This window comes from Ctenocephalides felis, unplaced genomic scaffold (genome assembly GCF_003426905.1).
Source record: "Ctenocephalides felis isolate EL2017-DRISC unplaced genomic scaffold, ASM342690v1 CF-g0.4_SCAFFOLD_01170, whole genome shotgun sequence".
Taxonomy (NCBI): Eukaryota; Metazoa; Arthropoda; class Insecta; order Siphonaptera; family Pulicidae; genus Ctenocephalides; species Ctenocephalides felis.
Genome location: NW_020537324.1, coordinates 48,740,922 through 48,767,222, shown reverse-complemented (window position 1 = coordinate 48,767,222; position 26,301 = coordinate 48,740,922). Strand labels below are relative to the sequence as shown.

Genomic DNA, 26,301 nt, shown 5'->3' with positions numbered 1-26,301 from the left:
AAAATTGTTAAATAATTATATATGTGAACATAATACCTCAAATTATTTCTATCGATACCGCCAGGTCATTTTAAACCAAGATAATAATTGACCTACACTTTCTCTGCGATTTCTCGATTGAACGGGCAAAAACCTAATCGAGTAGAGGAATGATTGGCTGAATTAGATAACGTTATATTGCATATTAAGCCATTGAATTAATTGAAGAAATCGTGCCGTGTAACCTATTAAGCGGCAATTGGTTAACGAGAACAAATATATAGCAGAAGTAGAATAACACATCTATAATAAGACATTCCAAAATACTGATAGATAAACTTTGATCGCAATGTTTACTGAAGAATTAGCATACTGTCAAAACAATTAATTAAATAGATGAAGAAAGTTGATATAATTGACATAGATTTTAAATTTAGCAGTGATGATTACGATATGCTAATAATTTATTGGAAGCAGTTAAATTGTGTCAACTTTAATCTTACAAGGTCAAAATAAAACATTAGTAAGAAGAAAGCATAGTAATGTACTCAAAAAAAATAGTGGTTTGCACTTATTTTCACATGAGTCGACATAAATTTTCAAAGATAATATAGCTAGAAGCTTGTTTTGTGCAAAAATCCAAATGACTTCTGACAATAAGTTTTTGGTGGTTGCTCTTTTAAACAATAAAAATGATAAAAACTGTATACTATTAATAATATTAGTATTGACATAAACTCAACAATCAAACAAGTAATCTATTTCAAATATATAACTAAAACTATCTATCATCTTTTTAATATATCAGTCTGATATAGCCATTATCTAATTATATTTGTTCCTTTGGCATTATAAATAAAAAGTGAAATTTTTAATAGAGTTGGGAAGCGTTTTGCTGGACCATAAACTCTTTCCACAATTCATGTTATGTATTAATCGGGGCAGTACAAATTCTTTGCTATAAAGTAAAAATGATATACGATCTGGAATTTAGATACAAAATATATGAGTACATATAATTACTACTGTGTGATCCCGTTGGATTATGTGATTATCTATTAATAATCCTTAACACTTGATATATTCTTAGTTGTTCTAGAGCATCAATATCTTTCACTAATTCTATATTCTCTATTTTTTTATTCATAACACGCTAATCAATAAACATTTTATTTCATAGCCAACTTCAACATTAATGCACATTTTCTGCTACAGAGCCATCTATCCAATTAATTTGCACTAATAGTCGTTATATTGAAATTATAACTATTTACAAGTATTTTTTTCTGAATTTTGATCTAAATTTAAAATGCTATAATTTTGATTTATCACAGTTTGAAAGGCAAGTCAAATCAGCTAAAGAATGAACCAAATGATCGACCAACTATTTTTTTTTTTACAATACTTACTGTCAATTAATCAATCTTAATTAATTAATTAATCTTAATCAATCTTTAATCACATTTGCTGTAATAATAATTTCAAAATAGTATTTCAATGGCTGAAATATTTACTGTAAAAAAATTGTTCTATACATTTCTGTATGGTAATTCTTGTATATAATAATAAAAAAATAGAGCAAAATAAGTTACTTTTGTTCTGAGAGATAAGCTTATAAGTTGTAGATTTTGTGGTTTCAGTAATTCATACAAGTATGTAGGTGGCATTTTACGCCTTAATGACAAAACTTTTCATGTTTAATCTTTTTGACAATTCTGACAATATCATTTAGGAAGCTAGAACATCCTACAGTTAATTAAACTACATGAAAGTAGGCGGCAAAATTAGGTTAAATCTGAATATTTATAAAGTTGCTCGGTATAATAAGGAATTTTAATAATAGGTTTCTGTCAACTCAAGCTATTTAATGTAATGAGGTATTATTTAATTCAAAATTTTACACCCGGAGTAGAATGTTACTCTTACCAATTTTCAATTGGTAAAGATGATTTGTTGAATTATTAAATATTTGAAACCTGTTAAAAAAGATAAATTGTAGGGTAACTTTATACAAGATATGTTCAGGAGATGTTAAAAATATCATAAATTCTATTATTATCAAACACAATTTCAGAAGCTTCGTAGTGCTTGAAATAAAAATATTTGAATTTTCAGTATGCTTGAATAATTATGTTATTCCTGAAAATACATGTATTGTCCTTAAAATGAAAAAGTTTTATTCTAAAAATAAAACAAAATGTCCTGAGGATAGGAAACATAGCAATGTGAAACGAAGAAAGGTACACTAAGTCAATATTATTTTAAGGAAAGTGGATAACTGAGTGAAGTTGAAATTCGGTTTTACGTCACATGATACCTTGCCATCCAATTTATGGTTCGTGTTTTGTGTTTTATATATATTTACCAGCAACCCTAACTTAAAGTCCTTTATAAGCAGTTGTACGTACTTTTCATATAACAATTCTTTATAGATGCCAAACGGTTATCCTATCTCTACGATTTTTATTGATGAAGCATTGTTTAAACTTTCCAGTGCAAATCTTTGTTACTACTGCTTTGACATAAGGTTGCCCAAGTCGAATCTGGAACCATTTGAATCCAAAGCTCTAATCAATAGACCACTTATAGTGATCAAAATTTTTGTCTGGCCTATGATACATTGTTCGGAACACAGCATTAATTTCGGTATGAATTTTATACGAAAGAATCTATTATGTCTTGTATTTTTCGTGTTTTACTATAAGTTTTGCACCTGATTTTCACTGTGTTTATGCAATAAGAATGCAAGTGCACCTATTTTATAAAATGACGCATAAGGGGACGTCTATTAATCACGTGAGCTCTAAATGGGGAGGAGGTGTTTGATAAAAAATGATAAAATATCACGTGGGGGAGGAAAGAGTCCAGCAAGATATCACGTGTATTTATTTTTTTTACTTCAATGTAAGAAAAACGAAAATCAAAATAAAAATCAAAAATTTTACGATTTTTTCTAGGAACTAAAAACATACGTGATGTGGTGTGAGGCGGGAGGGGGTAATTTGAAATATCAACATGTATCTTGAAGGGAGGGAGTCCAAAAATCCTTAAAAATAGCTGACGTAATTAATGGACGCCTTCTAAGGTTAATTAATGATATTGCGCATTTATAATCAGATTATTAACGATACCGATCTCAGAATATATATTAGTCTCAAGTATTTCTAGAACAATAATGGAAAATCAGTTTCTATAATTGTTAGAAATATTAGATAAGGTCATTTAATTCTAACTTCGCTTGTTCAAGTTTTGTTTATTTACTTTTCATGTGAACATATATAACGTCGTAGTCGAATTTATCTCTTATATTTTTTCTATAGAATGAAAATAAAGAATGTTACAGTATTTATAGTAATTTATATAAAAACATTTAATATTCCTCGAATACTTGGTTCGAAATATTGTATCACATATATAGTCTTACTTAATATATCATCCCGTAACAATTACAAGCAAACATATGTTCAAATAAATCATATTTCCATATTTTGATATAAATCGTTAAATATTTATGTATTACAAAACAAACACGGTAAAACGTGTTCTACATTTAATCCAACACAATAAAAAATATAAAAATGAAAAATATGTATATATTACTTAAGCGCTTCATACATGAAATCACCTAAGCGTGATAAACTGTATCATTCTGCATATGTTGCAAACATGCATATGAAATTCTTATGTCAATAAATAATTCATTGTAACTAAAACTTCATTTACAATAATAATGAAGATGATATAATATTATTCAAAATTTAACTCAAAAATTAACACAAAGTAATGCTGATTATATTGTAGAACGCGTAATTATTATGGATTAGCAATGTGTAGTTCTAAATCTATTTACATTTTCATTGCTAATAGATGTATACAGAGTATTTAAATTGGCCTAATGACAAGATCACAAGTATAAAAAATTTCTGAAAGCGATTTCAATGATGCACTTCCTTTGTAAATTTTCAATATTTTGTTGAATTTTATTTTAATAACAATCAGTGTCATTTGTAGCGGATTCCAATGGGGATACCAAAAAATATATCTGTTCAATCAATTTTAACAAAATTTGAAAATGATTTAAATATATTTTGATGGCTTTATAAATGGCAACCCAACTGGTTGTTCTATTCAATATGAATTCTATTCAATGTGTATGTAATCAATTCATGATTCCATTTTTGGTAATACTAGTGATTTCCATTTTGGATACAGCAACGTTGAGCAAGATTTATTTTCATTTGGAAACATATTGCTAACTACAGTGCCAAAACTGATGTCACTACTTATTGATATCACATCAGGCTATCCGAGGCGGGTATCAAGAATCTGGATCTTCTCATTGGATTCAAATCCCATATCTCTAAGTCTATAATTGATATACATTTTTGACAGTTTTTTTTGTTTTTTTTTTCAAAAGTACAAAGCCTAAAAAGAGCGTTGTGAGACTACCATAAAGCTAATACACGGTCAGGATTTAGATCAAGTTTGAAATATTTTGGTAGAATTGGTAAAAAATTATTGGTAAAATTAAATAAGAATTTCTTATCAAGCTACATACCTACTATACAATAATGTACATATAGTCACTTTACAGTATGTACAAAACCAATGTAAAGCACAACATTGAAAGAATCAAGGAGATAAAGATTTACGATTTAAATATTTAAAGATTTAAAGATTATTTTAACCAGATTATGTACTTATAAAAATAGCAATCTACTAGTGGAGAATAATAAATTGCTGCTCAAGAGTTATCAGATAGCTTATAGACTGAAATGCAAAATGTATATTGGTGAACAAAGCCTTGACATTTATACTGCATGCAATAAGGAAGTTTATTTGAAATATTATATTGCGTGTATAAAAGAATGAAAATGTATCTTTTCTGGAACTAGATTAAAGTAAAATTATTAACTCATCGTTGATAAAAATGGACATCAATTTTTTTTGAAAATGTATAAGGATATGCGTAATTAATTGTTCATGTTTTTAGCTGTGTGAATAAGCTTTAAAACGAATCTGATTCAGATTTTTGTTCAACACAGAATTTAAAAGGGATTTATTTAAATCAGTTATTACAAAGCCATCAAAATAGCTATTTAAATGCGCGCAGATGAATATGAATTAACATACAATAGAGATTGCACAGGAACGCTTCGTAATGTTCACAAAAAATTCGACCATGGAAAAAGTTGATTGATGGCTATTCAAATGATAAAAACTTTATCTTATTTTATTATGCATTTTTGCTATTTGCATTTAAGTTTCCACTGGATTTTAATATGACTCAATGGGTAAAAACGTGATATATAATTTTGTTATGTTATAATGCTAAAGTGTATAACATTAATTTTATCCAATACAAAAACTTCGAATTAAAATAGTTATATATAATTATGGTAAATAATTATATAATCATATTCTGACCTTCTGCAAATCATTGCATTGATTACAAACGTTATTTACGTTCCGGACAACCTGATATCAATCAGGCAGTAAAGATATATATTCTCACTCAAAAAGATAGAACCAAAATATGTTAGTTTAAGATTAGTTTCTAGCATTGCTGTAGTATATTAAAATATATAAACACTTATATACAAAAACCAATTTACACTAATATATAAAAACAACTATTACTCTTACTTTCCAATAAACGAAATGTATCAAATAAATTGAACAAAAATTAGTTGATCGTATCTTCGAAACAGCTGGACATGCCTTTGCCAAAAAAGTGTTCGGAAGACCTTAAAACGTAAGGATATGCAAAAATTAACATTTTTAACTTCCCGTAGGGTAAGTTATTGTAATCGTTCAAAAATCGAAATTGAAAATTTTTGCATTTCTCAACGTTTTGAAGTTTTATGAACATTTTGGCATACCTCAGAAAAAATTTATGTGTGTGTGTGTGTGTATGGATACAATTTTCCGTTCACGTTTTCGGGCGCACGGATCAACCGATTTGAATGGTTCACAAAACATTCCATTCCTATTGATAGGGAGATGTGCTGATTAGTTTTTGGCAAAGGCAGGCCCAGCAGTTACGGAGACAAAGAGCAAAGAGTGCAAAAAATTTAAATGGAGTTTTTAAGAGAAAGGAGCTTCCGATCTAAATTATTTAGAAAACATTCAATTTGTAATGATTGGAAGAAGTGGTTATTAGTTTTTGGCAAAGGCAAGCCCAGCCATTTCGAAAATACAGTGCTAAATGTGCAAAAAATGACAGTTTTTGAGAAAATTAAGCGTCCGATTTAAATGATTCAACGAACTTTCAGCTTGTTTTAACAAAATAATTGATTTTGGAAAAAAAATATCTTAAATTTTTTTTTTCAATTTTTTTTTTCAAAAAATTTTTTTTGTGTTTCGAAAATAATTCAGATTTAATTTTTAATTTTGACTACAACTCTAATATTATTTTAAACAAATAATTTCAACTTTGCACTTCAGTATAAAAATTAGACAATGTTACAATATTTATAATAATCTATTTGAAAATATTCAATATTCCTCGAACATTTCGTTACGGTACGGAAAGTTCCAGTAATTTGCCTTAAGGCACGATGCTATACACCCCACTAGTTAATTTTTTGCGATTACTATTCGTAATTATTCAAAAAAAATATTTAAAAAAAAAAAGGAAAACCCGTTTATAGATCACGAAATATAGTAATAGTAAATAGTGTAACATATAGTATGCAATTTCAGTTCAATTTAATGAACTTTTTTTTCTAAATGATCAATTGAGTGCATGTTAAAGTTTTGTACTGTTTAATTAAATAGAATTGAATAATAACATAAATTTATAGTAATATCTGCAATATTGATTTCTAAACTAGCTTTATATTGATTTAATTTGCTATAAATATCAAAAGTGGTATTCATACAGGTAAACAGTATACTTCACCTCTACAATAATAATTGTAAGACTCATTTGCTCCATTAGTTTCCACGAGAACTACCATTTCAACGCAACGCTTCATATTCGCTATTCATATATCAACTCTTTCCTCAAGTGCCGTTGGACGCGATTTAGCCAATAGTTACAGTAACAGTGTCAAGAACGCATCAAAACCCTACACAATTCTATAATATCATTCTCACAAAGCCTATATAGAACACATAACGTCTGCGGCATCGGGTAGTAAGCAAATAATAATTCGAGTCTTTGACGCGTGACGAGCGATGTCTGAGAGACATCGGACGAACGAAACGGAGAGTTTCCCAGAGCCGCGCCGGAAGAGGTTCTTCACGGTCCGCGGCACCTGCTAGTGACCCCGGCTCACGATCGCCCCGGTCGGGACCCGCGGGTTACACAACATTGGCAATGCCGCTGAAGAGACCTCGTGCAAAGGTCGAATGACTCCCCTTTGTATTAAATGATGACCGAGCGAGTAAAAATTTTGAATTTAAAGACACATGGATGTTTCAATAGTACTCAATTTGGAATTCGATTGACATATCTGATGAGACATATTTTTCTAAAATTTTTGAACTTAATATAATAACTAACTAGTGGTGCAGGGCATCGTGCCTTAAGGCAATTTATTGAAACTTCCCGTACCAAAAACTACAGTTTTAGAGGAACAAAAATGTTTTTTTTATATTTGGATTTTTTAACTTTTCAAGCAATCGCGCTGCATAGATGTTTTAAAGTTAAAATAGTAAAGCGCATAAGCGCCGCGGCGTATTGTGACGTGTTATCATCGGAACCTATAGAAATACGCACAATATTTGTACTAATCATCATAAGCTATAAAATATCTAATGATTTGATATGCATATGTCTAATGATCATTTTTAACTGCCAAATGGCATTTTTTTTAAAAAAAATTATTAGATCTCTGGTAAACCTGCCTTCCCCAAAAATTTCACCAGTTGTTCATTTCGTCAATATAAGTGAAATGGTTTTGGAATCATTCAAATCGGACGCTTTATTCTCTCGAAAACTGATAGACCAATTTTGGCATTTATGCCTTGTATCTTCGAAACGGCAAGACCTTCCAAAAACTCATCAGCACGACTCCTTATCAATATGAATCGAATGTTTTTTTAAATTCAGAAATAATTTGCAAATTTAAAATTTCGTATAAATACTGTTGTTATTACTAGCAATCCTTGATGTCTCAAATAAATTACTTAATTTCATAAAAACCCATAGATGTTCGAATCACAAAAATAACAAATTTAATGTTAATTTTTGCAGCAGTATAATAGTATGAAATAACTACGTCTTATATATATATATATATATATATATATATGTATATATATAAATGAATCGCAAAGTGTGTTGACAAGCGCATAACTCAACAACGCCTAGACCAATTTGACCAATTCTGATGTCCAAGGATGGTTCTTACTTCGAGAAAAAATCGAATAATTGCCGACTCTAAAAACAGCTCTTTTCTTTTTCTCATACAAACGTTTTCTAACTAAAACGTAGAATAATTTGAGCTTTATTGCTATTATATAAAGTTCACATTAAATTACAAGCACTCACTATATACTCCTTCTAACGATTATGCGGATTATGATAAATCTTTCTGAAGTTTTTTAAGGAAATTTTAAGAAAATAAATGAAAAAAATTGTAAAAAACGATATATCATTGTTTGCATTGAAAACAAATGAGAACTATCATCTGCTAAAAATTTCAATTTACTTATGAACTTAGACAATATTAGAATATGTATAATAAATTTATGATTACGAATAACAAAAATGAAATGTCTATATTATTATTGTCAAAAAGCAGCTGAGATGTGCCAGAAATTAAAATAATATAAAATACAGTATATGCATGGTAGATTGAATGATACACATATGAACAAGATATGACAAATTAATTCACTTGGAATATGAAATTAAATCAGCGCCGGTCCTAATTTTAATGCGATGCATACGAAAAATACGAGCGCACGCCTTAGGAGGCGCCAACACAAGATTCGGATATTAAATTTTCAATATAGTTTTTTTTTTCAATTTTTTCGCATCTTTTACTAATCTTCGCACAATATTTTTAAAATTCGTAAAATTTTCACTTTATAACAAATGGGAAAGCAAAGATGAATACATACAATTCGGTCCTCACAATATCGATTAGGAGAAGTTTAAGATGCAATTTTGGATATAATTAAGATTAAATAATAAAAATTAAATTAATTTAACCCAACATAAAGTATCAGTGTTATGTTACGGTTATGTTTATGTTATACCGTTTAAAAGACTTCAATTTCCAATATAATGTGGGAATTGAGACTCATCATTTTATAAAGAAGTTCTACATTTAACATACATATTATAAACGTATATGCATTTTGGCGTGAAGAATAATTTAAACAAAAATATTATTTTTAGATAAATGGTAAATATTAGTATATTATATTAAAAAATTGTAGACATTGGTACAGGACAACGTCTGTCGGGTCATCTAGTTATATATAAAACGCAGGGAGAAGTTATGTCAACCCTGACGGAACTGTTTTAAACATGTAACTGTTTTAACAATAAGCTATAGAATATTGTCAAACGTAAAAAGATGTATTGCTGCAGTTTTTGAAAACGATGTTTTTCTTAATTTTATTATTTTTAAACAATTCTCATATGTCAATAAAACTAGTAGGGCACTGTATCGTATCTTGCAGCAAATTGCTAGAAATTCCCGTTCAATTAAAAATTTTGAACATTTCAACAAAATTAGATTTTTTGAAAATGTTGAAATTTTTTATTATTTTTAAAAGCTATCGGTTGCATGGTTGTTTCAGATATAAAATATCAAAGCCAGTTATGAAACTGACAAATTTTTCTACGATATGAAATGACAAATAGATAAATAATAATTACTATTGTTTTAACTATACTTAAGTTATCAAAAACGATGCGACTTCATACTTCATCATATTCTGAGAAGCCATAACATTTAAATTTGAATTTAAATTTAAATTGACCAAAACTATGTAAATTTATTTGAAATAGAGAAGAACATAAGCTATCCGACATTTTTATTAAAAAGCTGAAGTAGAGTTCAGCACAAAAATTCACCTACTGCATTAAAAAATGTTTTTGGGCTATGATCCGGTATACTAATTAAAAAATGTATTCAGATTGTTGCATTCATTACATGGGTTCATCAAGAATGCATCATTTTGAAAAGTATATCGAGATTTTTGTTGATATTCAGAGATATATATTGAACTAATTGGAGTAAAATATATTAATTTCTGTTGCACGCAAAACATAAATTATAATTAATCTCGAGATGAGTTTTGATAAAAAATAGGAAGTTAATGATTATTACAAGAAATATGTAACAGAAATGTACACGTCGCCAGTATATATCTGAGTGAGCTGTAAAGCAAGAAATCTTATTTCCGGTCAAAGCAGAAAGAAAACCAAGTTGTCAATCACAAATTCATATCGCATTCATATCGCAAAAAGGAAATTGAAAAAATTGTAAATCTTAGTCATGTTTGTGTTCAAAGTGATTCCATATAAAGCTCGTTGTGATTGGTAAAATGTATTAAGTCATACAAATACTTGAAACATTATTTTGAAATATGTGAGTTTGGTGTTGATATATATTTTGATCAGTTATTTATAATCGGGCAGTAACACCAAGTAACAAAAACTAAAGTAGTTTTGAAATACTTTATTTATCCATACGTTTCGGTCTTCATCGAGACCGTCATTCAGTGGAAAAAGAAATTAATTATACAAAAATACACTACACTATTACACTGTGATAAACCAGGCTATTAATAATTGAAACATTTAAACTAAATTAGTTTATACGTTTCAATTATTAATAGCCTGGTTTATCACAGTGTAATAGTGTAGTCCACTGAATGACGGTCTCGATGAAGACCGAAACGTATGGATAAATAAAGTATTTCAAAACTACTTTAGTTTTTTTTTACTTGGTGTTACTGCCCGATTATAAATAACTGATCAATATATATATATATATATATATATATATATATATATATATACATGTGTTTGTATGAATGCGTCTCCTTCGTGGCTCAAGTGGTAAAAACTTGCAACCACAATTTACCAGCTCAATACTCGCCTGGCAATCGCAAATCAATCTAGGGGAGGGGAGGTGAAGGTCTAGTAAGATCACGTGCATTTATTTTTTACTTGCATTTAGAAAAAATCCAAATTATTTAAACAAATTTTCAGCAATTTAAGATTTTTCACGTAATGTTTAGTGGGGGAGGGGGAGTTCTTTCAAATATCAGCACATATTACCAAGTGGGAGGGAGAGTCTAAAAATCCTTAGAAGTCGATCACGTGATTAAGAATCGATCACGCCTTAAAAGAAAATTTAAAGTAAAAGTACCTATTTGGGGAATTGCAGCATTATCACATCACTATTAGAATTAGTTTTGTGGCGCCATCTAACAGTTAGTCAACTGCGGATTTTTGTTAGCGTTTTTCATTGTATCTCCGAAATCGCTGGACCTGCTTTCGAAAATATTTAATCAGTTTTTCATTTTGTCAATACAAACAAAATATTTTTTGAATTATTTGAATTCTAAGCTCCGTTCGCTCAAAAACTGAAATACCATTTTTGCTTTTGGCCAAAAACTGATCACCACGTTTCCTCATCAATTGGAATCGAATGTTTTTTTAATAATTAAAATTGGGTGATCCGAGTTTCAAAATCGTCATCGTCATATACATACATTACTTACATACATACATACATACACACATACACACATACATCAATTGTTTCTAATGTATGACAAAATGTTCGAAAAGTTTTGTATTTCTCATCTTCGATTTTTGGTGATTACTATATTTTGTTACAGTTATCTAACAATCAAAACATTCATGCATTTTAGTTATTGTTAAATGATTTTTTAATAGTTCTTTGAAAATATGAATATGAGTATTATGTATAATGTTTATGCTCACAAAATAATAAAGAGCTTTTATATATGACTATTTAAAATAGAAAATAATTGAGAACATAATAAATAATATCACAGCTTGAACAGGCTCCAGGAATATTTATTATAAAAATAAATTAACTTTTATCTTAACATTCTTATGGGCTAAATCATTAACATTCTTATGGGCTAAATTGTTGCCGTCACAGATTCATATACAAATTTTCAGTTTTTCAATATATGATGGCCGCACATTCCAGCGTCCACAGGTTCTAACTTTCTCCACATCATAAATAGTTTATGCAATATTATATGTTGTTGCGCAAGTTATTTAACCTGATAATATATATTATTTCATAGCACATTCCTAAAGATGTGATAATATTTTCACTATGTTACATGTATGTATGTATATATTCACATTATTTATATCTATACATATAAAATTCTCGTGTCATGATGCTTATGAAGTCTCGAAGCGGCTTGACCGATGCTTATGAAATTTAAAAATCACATTCAGTACGACTGAAAATTCTTCAAAAGGGTTGGTCGCCTTTAAGTTTTTTTTAAAAATTTTTGGACCAATGTTTTTTATTTATTTTTTATAATTTGTAACTAAAGTACACATAAAGCCCTTAATTTTCTCCCTCTCACTATAAACCTCTATTTCGTAATGGTCATTTTACTAATAGAATAATTTTCCTTCTCAAGCGCAGTCGCTGAATGATTTTGACTTAATTTTAGTTCATAATTTTTTTTTTAACTTTTGGTTCAATTGTGTTTTGTTTATTTTTTTCAATGCGGAAATAAAATATACATACAAGTCTACATTTTCACTATCCTACCACAAATTACTATTCCCTAATAGTCATTTAATTTTTACATTACATTTTTATAAATCTCGACAACTGATCAAATTATCGTCTTTTTAGTGAACGTTTTTCATTGAATTTCGATCAAAATTTTTCTGGGCTTTTAGAAAAAGTTAAATTTATCTATTTTATTCATCTATTTATCCGTTTTATCCGTTGAAACATTTTTACAACAATTGTACGCAACAACATACATATACACTAAAACAAATTGCTAAAAATATGAATATTTGTGAAGAATTTCTATATAGAAGCATTTTATCCGCTCATATTGAATGCATTCCCTATACTTGTGATTTTCATTATATTATATTGCTTAATACGATTTCATATCTCACGTCATATATTATGTGTAACCCCGAAGCACACCATCCGTGGCCTACGTATTTCTAAATATTTCGAGTTTTAATAAAATTTTATGAATATGTATGCGCACAGGGTATGAAAGCACGTACTTGAAATTCATACAAAATTTTCAATATAACATATATTGCAGAAATGTTTGATTCAAAATCTGAGCAATAAAATTACTTGCAGTTAAGGTGAAAAACATGAAAATTATGATGTATTCTTTGTAACTAAGGGAGCGTTCATTTTTTACATGAGATTTAAAACCATTTGACAAAAAATTAAAAAATATTACGTTGGGGAGGGGAGAATCTTGTAAGACATCACGTGTGTTTATTTTTTACCTGAAATTTAAAAAAAAATCAAAATTAAAAAAAATGTAAACTTTAACATTTTCTCAAGGTACTAAGTATACAAGTAATGTTGATGAAGTATAATGACAACTATTGTATTTCATGTAAAACCTAATGTTAGTTTAAATGAAAAAATATTTATGATTTTCAAATTCAAATAAATGTTTTACTATTTTGGGTTCAAAATCGCGTTTCCTACAACATGAAATCAAGCAGTAGAGATTTTTCATTCAATTCCATTTTCATTTGCAAATATAGATGAAAATATGTTTCCAAGCTAAATTTTCATTTCCTAGCATTCAATAAGTTAAATAATTTCATTCAGCTGTTTATAATTATTAAACAATTATATACGCAATTCAAACAATTAGTTATAATCGCTGTTCAAAAACGATAAAAAACAAATAATAAATAAAATAAGTTAATAAAATTATGATTGCTACATAAGCATATAACTGTAAAATGTTATAAATATCCAGTTATCACAGAAATAAAAGTCAATCATCAATTATAACGATCAGTAAAAAATAACGCAGAAATAATGAGAATGTCGCTATATTACATTCTATAAAAACATAATTGGGTATACAGTAACTGATAAACAATTTCATCATCGCATCAACACAACTATTATGCACATAAATTATATTTTTTTTTTTAATTTCTTTTATTGGCCTCTGGTAAACATTTAGCCAATAAATTATATTAAGTTTCTATTTACAAGAAAAGTAAAAGAATACAGAACAAATCTTGATCAAGCGGAGTTAGAATGAAGGAACTTATCTCATAATTCTAAGAGTTATATATAGAGCCAATTGCAAAATTGAAATTATTTATTTCAAGTGTATAAGTGAGCTTAAGAATATTAGCTAGATATTAAAAAAACCTTGGAAATAAATAAAATCTTTTTTGAAATTTTGAAATTAAAAAATGCTTTCACAACAAACTAATCGTTATTTCACAAAGCAAAATGGATTTTGAACTATTCGGATCGGATGCTTTGTTCTGCCAAAAACTGTTCTTTTGACACTTTTAGCTTCTTATTTCTGAAACGGCTGGGCCTGTCTTTGCCCAAAACTAATCATCACTAATCCCCATAAGCATAAGAATCGAATGCTTTTTGAATCATTCAAATCAAATCACACATACAAACAGATTCATTTTTCCGAGGTATATTGATCACCCAGTACATTGATTTTATTATTAATTTATGAAAAGTATTTTTTATACAATATTTTTTTACTTTATGAACTTGAGAAAAATTTCAAGAACTTCTTATCTTCAGCTTTTATAAAACGTGCTCAGCGTGTTTGCATAATATGAACGTTTCTCCCGTCATGTTTAATTATTCATAAAAGAATGTTTCATAAAACACCTGATCAAATTCAGAAGGCAGTTAAGAAATTCATATCTAAAAGTACATAGAAATGGATTCAAATGAACGTCTTGACAACTAACAATAAGATAAAATATAAGACATATTCAAAATTGCATTATTAAAATAATGTTTAATAACAATTCTTTTACAAGGAATATGTTTTAACAATCTTTATAAAAAAGTATCAACATGTTTTTCAAACTCATGTTTATCTATATCATTTTTATTTATTTTTTTTATTTTTTATTTTTTATATTGTTGCAGTCATTTTTAAGGCAACGTTTTAGAGAGCTAGAATTGCGTTTTAATATATTTTTAATAGTATATACCTTTATGATCATTACTGTTTTTAAATATAATCAATATTGGATCAATTTAAAAAAGTATCACATATAGATATAATTAATTAATCATCGGGTTGCCATCTAAAACAAAATTAAGAACAGTATAAATAAAAATAAGAATAATAACGTTCGAATTGACCAAAGTATAGAAAATAAAATTGCACTAATTGCATTAATTTTGGAAATTAACATTTTGCTTACTCAATCAACGTTTTTCTTTTCTTAACTTGAAAACTTAATGCCATATCATGAACCAGCATATAAAACCCATATTTAACATGTTAAAGCCATGTCAGTCATATGTGTCTGACGCTAGAAAGTTCTACATAAGAAAGGTAAAGCATATATATCTAATATCTAAATTACAGGATTTATTGGTGGAAAAAGAAAAAAAGTTTTAATACGGAGCTGTATGTTTTAATACTGTCATGTATGTGTGACAAAAATAGTGTTTCACCAGAAAGTTTTGCAAAAAAAAATAATTTTTACATTAAGCTCCTTCGATACATTTTTAACTAAATATAAATAATTAAGCTAAATCTAATAAAGTTACCATAACGCATGTAAAAAAAGTGTTAAATATATCTATATAATTAATACTTTATTTAAATTTATTAATAAATAGTCTATAGAACAATTTTACAAGAAAGAAAACAAATAGTTATTGAGATTTTTTAAATTCAAATAATAAATAATCGGTCTTTGCTTGAAAATATGATTTCAATTGATAGACGGGGTAGCATATGCATCATATCACTATTATAAATGTATCTAATATAAAACATAATAATTCAATCACAAAGAGTTTAAACAAGCACTAGGTCGCCTTCTAATAACTCTCATTATAAATCCGCTTTTCAAAAATTCAAAACAATTTATTACACTATTTCGCTAATATTAGTTATTACATCATATGCAAAAAATTATTACGCTGAATCAAAATAACATACAATTAAAGAGCACATAAAAGTCATTTTTAATAACGCTTCATAATAATGCACTAATGTATATTATTACGTATTAAAAAAATAACGATGACTGAATAAACTTCGAGTCGGCAGAATTAAAAACATGCTACCTTGCATAACCTGATATTGCATTTTACAATAGTAAATAAGAGCGACAGGTAGTACTGGGTGTAAATTTATAAACAGAAATGTTTACCTTCATTTAATTTAATAGATCTAACACTCTAATCAAAAGTAAGTTGTTCTACCATGTTATCTATGATAGGTGTGTATGTGTATATGTAGTCTATGTAATGTTCTTTGTTCATAATTGTATGTATATTTTCTTATATAGTTTCTTTTTTTTATAATACCAAAATTTAATTAAGATACAGTTTAGTACATTAATAAAAGATGAACCACTGAGTTTTCTTTTTAAAATTCTATGTCATTCTATGTAAATATCTATTTGTCAAATTAATTACTCAATGTCTTTCTATATAGACAGATTGTAATTTATAAGAAAATAAAAAAAAATGAAATTTTTACCTAATTGGCTAGAACTTCAGTAATTTGTATTCAGGTAATTCGGTAATTATTTTCGACATTAAAACAAATATTATGAACGTGATATAATTATTTTAATAAACTACAGTCAATTCAATTTTTGCATTTTTCTAAACTAGTTTACAGAGTAGCGTTACAGACTCACACGCTGGATTTTCTGAGTTCGAATCCCCGGCAACATGTTGAAAATTATTAAGTAGTTAATAGGGAATTATAATAGAATCAAAAATTGTAGTAATGAATGTAAAAATAATCAGAATCATGTATGAAGATTCGAGAATTGGAATTAGATAAATTAATGTAGTAGAAGAAATAAGAAAAGCTTAGCAGATGAAATGAATGGATAGTAAAGAAAAATAAAGATAAGTTAGAAAAGTATAAAGAAAACTAGGATTTTTATGAAGATGATAATGTAAAATTGAAGATTGAACAGAATATGAGTATATAAAAGTAATGTTGTAGGTTGCTAAAAACCCGAGTAAGCGAGGCCAAAAAAATTTAAAAACGATAAAAAAGAATTATTAATTTTAGTACTTGCGTTTGTAGTAGACAATTCTTCCATTTCATGGAACTTATCAATATCAATATGAATATTGATAGCAATTTTAGTAATCTGTACTATATTTATTAGAATATCCTAAAACAAAAAAAATAGTTGGAAGTAGCATTTTGCCTTAAGCCAAGTTGCATTAAATTTTCGATACATGTATATAATCAACTTAATCAATAAGAATTGAGAAAATAACATTTGAGCTTTCATTAAAAAAATTGATGTTATCAAACATATTTATTACATCTATGATTGTAGGTATTAAATTAATATACAAAATAAATAATTTATTTAATATATTTCATTTCACCCATTTCGTGTTTTAAAAATTTTATTTTATTTAGCCGCAGACGTCAACTGTAATCAGTAGCTACCAACGAAACATCAGAGAACGTACAAATGCTTCGGCACAGATTCTAATTGGAATCGTTCCAGTTCGCAAACAAAGTTCGTTATACAAAGTTTCATCAAAATGGCCCAAAAAAATTGAACAATTAATTACGAAGAAACGGCCTGGCTGATCATTACCAAAAACAAATCAATGCGATTCCCAATCAATATCTACCAGTTTTTGTATTCTTATAATTTACTCAAAAATGTGGGCTAAAAACGTGGACAAAAAATTGGCACTTTTCTGCTAATTACAAAGAAAAGGCAATGGTCGCTGAAAGATGAACTTTTTAAGATTTCAAAATCGGTTAAGTCATTTTTGAGGAAATGTCGACGAAGAATCAAAAATTGCTCACATACACACACAGGCACACATACGTTTTCTAAATTTGGTCTCATTCGATTCAGAATGACTTAAAACGCCTAGAAAATATAGAATTAGCAAATCGGATTTTTTCACAAAATTATGAAAGTCGGGAAGTTAAAAAAAATTATTATTACTTTACTATCCTAAAGCAATTAGCCAATTTGATAATTTACTGGTACGAAAGACATTGTTTAAAATAATGACATTTTGGAAAAACATCTCAATAGTTCATTTTTCATTTGCTAAAAATATAAAATGATAAAAAGGCATTCTTTTATTAATAAAATTAAGAAGTAAATTTATATTAATTACAAATCAATTAGAAAAGTGGCGTGTTTGTTTTTAGCCTTCTAGTGTATATTATAGTGAAAATAATTTAAAAATATTTAATAATATGTTAAAGGTATCATTATATATAATATATGTATTTCATATAATATTTATATACTGTTGATTAGAAAAAATGTATAACATTATTTGTAATAATTGTTAGAGTATGATACTTTTGGGTAATAATAAACTCATATTTTTTAAATAAAAAAAAGGTATAATTTTTGCTCCATGTCGAAGGTATATCAATACTACTGTTTTTTTTTTAGAAGAAATGCAAATGCAGTTTCAATCAATGAAACTCTTAAAACAAAAAGATATAAACAACATTAAATTGGTAATATTTATAAAATACTTTAAATTAATTAGAGGGAAAAAAACGCAAAAATTCGATTCAAAATGTAAATGCGTATAATAAATTTTAACAATTTATCATGTACATTTAAACACTTAATTTGGTTTCTAATAAATGCTCTTGAAATTATATTTTATTAGATAGTTTTATTTTAATTTAATAAGTAATATAATACTAAAGTATAGTAATATAATACTAAAATGATATTTTGGTTGTGTACTTGCATATATAGTCAACAAAAAAGGGCTTGTTTTACATGATTAAAAACTGTATAATAAAGTGAATTTATATAATCTTGTATAGAAACATTGCTTTTAAATTTGCTTAGAATTCCCATAACACCACTGGCATTAATTCACAAAAATTCTGTCTCTTGTTATATAACATTTCATTTTGGTAGGACTATTCACCAATTCAGAAAACTGACATTAATTTACCATATGGCGCGTTACTAATAATTGGTTACTAACAATTAATATTGTACATCGAAAAGGAATTTATAAAAGTTTATAAAAACATTTTCTTAAACATTTGTGATATTTATGTGAAGGATCTAATCTTGTCAATACAACATGAATTATTAATTAGAAATTACCACACTAGCTTGTACTCACCCTTCAAGTATTAATATATTTGGTATCCATAATACAATCAATAACCACAAAAAACTTAATTCACTGGCAGAACTACACTACACCATCCATTTATCAATTATTCATAAAAACAAGTCACCATTAAATATTCATATAAATATATAAAATATCCACTAACAGCACTTGAACACGACGATTTCGGTCAAATTTTCGTTAATATTTTGAAATAGTTGGAGCATGCGCGCCTCAAAGTAACCATAGTTACTGACAAACAGCAAAGAACTAACCTAAGTTTCTTGAAATGAAATACGCGCGACTCTTTTGTTTTGTGTGCGTTGTACACACACGGGGACAGTTGACCATAGTGCGACATCTGGTGGTAATTTTTGTAGAAAAGTGTGACGGTAGAAGAGTTTGCCACGAAGGATATAAAATTTAATATGAACTGATAAATAATCATTTTATTAAAAATAACTTCAATAGGTCACGTTTTTGTAATGATATTTTCTGCATTGACACAATAAATATTCAATATTTTAATGGATCTTATATTTAGTAGCAATATTTTTTCATTATATATGAAGCTGTTGTGATGATAATTTATAACAACGTGTCTTTTTGATTGCCCTGTCTGTATCTTATATAGTTTTTATTAAAAATTTTATATTAGCGATGTTGAAGATGCAGAAACGCCAGAAAGAATTGTTTTTATTTTGAAAAATATTTTCATCTTTATTTTCAAGTAAAAATAATTATCCCTTCTAATTGATTTAAATTTTGTTTTTAATTGATATATTTTTCTTTAGAATGTTTGTGATAGTGATGATATAGGGACCGATTCTGCCGCATAACAGAAAAATGTTATGGCAAAGCCATGTTACGCTCCGACTTGCATGCATTATGCTAATGAAGAATACTGTCAAAATGTCATGTATTTGTTGTCCATTCAGGCGTTTTACACAACTGCAAAAGTCACTCGTATGCTATGGTGTATATGGTGTATAGCTGTATCAGAAACACTGTTATCTAAAAACGTTTGTTTTTGACATTTGTATGGCTAATAGGATATGTTTTTCTATCAGACAACCTGAGAAATTCGCCTGACTACACACCAACCGCATGGCCTTTATCAATATTAGTATGGAAAGTTCTTCATAACATAGCCTTTCCATAACATTTTTCTGCTATGCGGCAGAATCGGTCTCAAAGTTTAACTGAATATAGAAATGCCAAGAAAAATTTTTTTAGCTTATAACTTAAATTTATAGTTTCAAGTAAAAATGGATTTCAGTTTTGCTTGATATCAGATTAATATTAAATGTAAATTATGAAATAAATTGCATCAATATATTTTTTAATCTTTCTTTTTAGATAAAATACGTTAAATTTCAATTTTGTTGCAAATTAATATAAGTAAGTTTTCTGAATTGACGAATAATTCTATTATCGAGAATTTCAAATTAATACATGGTTTTTATTGAATTAAGTATATTATAAATATACTTTTAAATCATTTCAAATAATTATTAAAAAATTCTATAATAAAATAAATAATTCTAATAATAATATAATAATTCTATAATAATATAAATAATTCTAATGATAAAATAATCAAATAAATATAATTTTAAATGTATTCATTAAAAAATTAAAACCTTTTTGATTGTATTTCTGATAAAAAAAATGTATTACAAGCAATTCATGATCATAAAGAAAAGCCTAAAAAATAAAAATTGATTTATATACTAACCATGCCTGAGATAACTTATTTGTTAACATATATTTTTAATAATTTTTATTATCAATTTAAAAAATATACATATGACTGTTTATTTATAATATATAACACTTCATTATTGATGTGAATTGGTTAATTACAAATATTTAAAATATTGTTTTGCCTCTTACGGATTGTTTTTAATAAATGTATCTCAAACTCAAGATCAATCAAAATTTTCAGTGTTAATAACTGGTCCAGTTATAGCATAATTTTTTCCGAGTCAATTTTTAAATAATTAAACTATATACATTTTATATCTCTAAAATAAAAATAATTATAAAAACATTAAATATAATTTTATTTTGAAGAAAAGCGGAGGCTATTAATTAAGACAAATGAATCCAGCGAAACTTAAAAAGCTTAAACATGAAATGATGAAAATAATGAGCAGCTATGTCGTCAAAATAAAAAAAAAGTTGAAAGAAAACCCCACTGTATTAATTATACGTTTGCCACTTCATGTATGTCATTAAACAGCAAATCAAACAAGAACAAAAACAAAATCTTAAAATTTTAACAAATAATTTTTAACGCTTTACGAAGAAGAAACACATAACTAATGATTTAAATAAAAAACTAAAGGAGTGGATATAACGCCTCTTAGGCAAGAAAATGCTTATCAGTTGACAACCGAAACTATAGTGACTATTATACATGAAATACTTTTATTACTTATAGGACTTGAAATTTAAAAGTTAAATTAAACGTTAAGCGGGAAATGAAAGTGTTTACCAGCTCTCCGCCTACTATATTTACCTTTGCATATGTTTTATAAGCGTCTCTTTCCAACTAATATACTTTCAATTGATATTAGCTCATTCTTTCCGTCCACACATTCTCATACTATGCTCTGACCCATTCTGGCACAAAGGGGATTCGAAGGTTTATCAAGAATTGTAATCTTTCACATGTTCTTGAATATCATTCCTAGTTGTCTCTTTCATTTTCATTGAATTACTACATTCTACTACTAATAATTATCTAGATGGTTGGATAACATAGGCGGCGCAACAATTTTTATACTTTTAGAAATTTTTCTTATAAATTAATTTATTACGAAGTTATTTACGAATTTACGTGTATTAATTATATTTTCTTAACTTCCCGAAAAGAAGTTTATTTTGCTAATTTTATATTTTCTTGATGTATAATTTGCTTTTTTTCTCGACGTTTCGAGTAATTCTGATCGAATTTTGGGAAAAGTATGTATATGGGCCGATTTTTTACTTTCATCGACGATTTCAAAAATGCCTAAACCGATTTCAAAATTTGAAAGCCATTCAATGTATCTCAATGCTAGTGCTCTTTTATTTATCTCATTTTCAGTAATTTGCAAAAAGGTGTAAAATTTTTCGTCCACGTTTTAGTTGAATAATATATCAGCTGAATAATATTTCATAATCCTAAACTGATTTTCAAAATTCAAAAGATATTGGTTGGAAGTCATGCTGATTAATGCTTGTAAAGTTCTTTGTAAAGATCGGCCAGGCCGTTTTCTTGTAATTAACTGTTGATTTTTGTTTCGACGATTTTTATGAAACCCTTTTTGACGATAGATATCATGGTCTTATAGAACATACTAAAATATTACGGTCCTACGACAAAAAGTTTAATTTTAAAAATTCATAAAAATTTGAAAACATGACTAGTGCTTTTTTGATGTTTGTCAAAATTACATATTATATCTACATTTTTTCAAAAATTTCACTATTTTCATAATATTCATTTTTCAAATGTTCAAACTTTTTGAATGTAATAAACTTACCGTAAATGCTACTTGTTAGACTTAATTTAATTCGAAGTAGTAGGATACCCATCTACAAATTTAATTTGAGGGCAAAGAGTTAAATAATTTCAAATTTTATAAAAACAATCAAAATATTTTTAACTTTCAAAACCTTATAAAACTTGATAATGTAATAAATACTAAAATTTAAATGGTCCAAAAGTATAAGCCCACTCGATTGGTATTTAATTTAAGAAAATATATAAATAATTAATAGTATGGTGAAATGAACTATCAAGAGTTCAAAATATTATTTAATTTAAATTGTTATCAAAGTTGTATTAATTAAAATGTAAAATTTTACATCTGTCTGTATATTCAAACACATATGTTTATGAAGATATAGGGACCGATTTCACTGCATAACAGACAAATGTTATGGCAAGGCTATGTTATGAAGAACTTTCCATACAAATTCGTTCTAAATATTGAAAATAGCCATGGGGTTGTTGGGCAGTCAGGCGTATTTCTCAGATTGTCAGATAGAAAACCTAACCTAGAAACCGCATAAATGTCAAAAAACGATGTTAGATAACAGAGCCTTTCTGACTCGGCTTTATAACATAAGAGTGACGTTGCAGTTTAAGTGTAAAACGCCTGAATGCACAGCAAATACATAGCATTTTGACAGTATTCAGTAAGGAACTTGGACCATAACATGGCCTTGCCATAACATTTGCCTGTTATGCGGCAGAATCGGACCCATAATATAAATTTTTAACATTTCATCTCAAATATGCCATAACCAACAGCTTTATTTTTCAATTAATCTCAAACTAAAAGTGCGGCAACAAATATTTCAGTATTCAAAAATATTATTTATAGTAAAATAATTGTTGAGAATCATAGCGTCAGGTTACTCAAACCAAATTGCAAAATTTTAATAACATACGGCTTCTATTCTTACAATGTTATTAATTCTTTCAAAACTGAATAATAATGTGTTTTGATACAATAAATGCTCGCATGTCAAGATTATATAAGGTATTATCAAATGTCATTCTTCAAGCAAATAATTAAAATTCTTGAAGCAATATATTTATTTTATATATGATTACCTTGATTATCTTTATAAGAAACGTTTCTTATTTTCGTTGAACAACAATTACAACGAGTTCTATAAGCTATTGTGATGATACTTTTCCTCAATCTCACTATTGTAGAAGTCATCCCAGTGATTGTCCTATCAGTTTTGATGTATTTTATATTAGAATGCAACCCAATAGATGTTCTTTAGTTGTGATGACATTATTAAATTTTCAATGCAGAGTATTTAATGAGTAATTTTTTGCACTTTGCTGTTAAATTGCGCTTTTTTCGATCATTATTGTCATTAACATTTTTGATAAACGAAACGTAAATTACAGTCTGTAATGTCGAATAACATTTCATTAGAAAAATCGAATTGAAATTTTATGTCGTGAGATAAAGTTATTTGCAGAAAATACTTGAATCGTAAATCTAAAGCATGAATGTATTAATTGCATAGCAGTACAACCCCTTCCATGGCTAAAATGCACAATTAAATTAACATGAAATACTTTGACTTTTATGCATAAAATATCAAGAAAACTTGAATATAGAATATATTAAAAAAGAGTTCAACAAATTTCTTCACGTAGTTCATTTTTTCTCTCGGGAAATATTAATTACTTACATACTTGCAATTCACACGCGTGTTCAATTTAATTTTACACATTGATATAAAATACGTAATGAAAGGATGATAAAAGTCATTAATGAGAATATTGAATTCAACTATTATAAATTTAATTTTTAATTTGTACAAGAAAATATTGATGAAAATTTCAATTTTGAAGGCCAATAATAATTACATTTTGATTTTACAAAATCATTTTTCAAATCATAGCTTTATAGAGTCTTATTGATGGCACTTGCAAAAGCAATGCAAAGTTTTTTTTATTTACTTGTATTTGTATTGTGTTTTTTTCTTTCATATATTATTAGAGCTTTGTTAAGAGTTTTACAATATAATATTAGTTTTCGCTTTGTTGAGATATTATAGAAGTATACTTCTTGAAAATTTAACGAAAGGGTTTATTATAAACCGATAAATTAAAATATAAAAGTATGGAAAAAATACAACCATAGAATTTGTTACTAATAGATAATAGAAAATTATAGAAATAATTCAAATGTATAGTAAAAAATTCTGAAAAGTATAATATATAAAATTATATTTATAATGTTTACATTAATAATATAAATCAATATTTACTACTTTAACCTTTCAGTGTTTCACGTAACAAATTGTAATGAGTCCTATGATAAATCATAATCATTTTCATTTGTATCTATATGCTATGCTTTTTTACTACAGGTAATTGCTATAACAATATAGGAATGAATGGTAATAGTACCTGTTCTAAAATAGATAATGTGAAACTGCTACTAATACGCTATACCTAGCAATTATAAATTTTAAAAAATCATTAAAACGTATGTGAGATAGTGAAGTTTCACAGCTATTGTATGTAAATCATTTCCTTGTTCAGAAAGATATGCAAATTGCTACTAATTACTGTTATAGATTATTATTTATTTATTTTATCTGTCTGAAATACGACAGTCTAATATGAATAAGATGCGTTTGCAACTCGTTCACTTAGGATTTTTTGTGCATCTCTTTGATTCTATTGTTTTGGATTGGATATTCTAGTCATTTTTTCTTATATTTATTTTTCTTCATAATTTACATCAGGGTTTGCCAATATAAGAGGCAAATTTAAAAGGTATGTTTCATATTTCTTAAGAAAATAAAGCAATTTTAAAAAATTGTATAAGGAAACAAAACGTTTAGAACAGTCAATAAAAACACCTTTCTTATTTTCAATTAACTAAGTTTGGTGGGTTAATTGAAAGTAAGAAATTTAATGACTTCAGAAAACTATATTATTATATTGGATTTGAATTCAATATATTAGTATAGTATTCAAATATTCAAAGCTTCTGCAGAATTATTTTCATAAGAATATTATTGCACCTACTTTTTGATCACATAGAAAACTATTCCCAAAATTGATCATCATGAAAACGATATTAATTCAATTAATTGAACATACGATGCCTAATTCAAAAAAATGTTGCAACTACCTGCAATTGGCATTTTGCCTTATGGCATTTATAAATGATCGACTTATTATAAACTATTAAGATGAATTTTTCAACTGTTTATTTAGAATACTAAGAAATTGTTTTCATTAAATATTATTTCTAATGGATATCTTTCAAACTGACTTATAGTCTACATAAAATATTATCGGAACCAAAATTATTCCTTTAAAATATGCTACGCCTTTATTGTGTCTTCTAGAATTTTTATCTGCGATGATATACTTATATTGCCTTTTTTACTTATAATATATGTAAAAGTATATTAATAATAGTACATAAACCTAAGATTGTATAACCTAAAAGCGCAGCTCATTATTTCAAATTTTAAT

At 27.1% G+C, this 26,301-nt stretch overlaps 1 protein-coding gene across 1 annotated transcript in view; it reads left to right on the top strand.

Annotated features, from left to right (window-relative positions):
* LOC113367338 overlaps positions 1-26,301 on the top strand; it is a 125,249-nt gene that overhangs the window by 3,017 nt on the left and 95,931 nt on the right. The window lies entirely within an intron of this gene.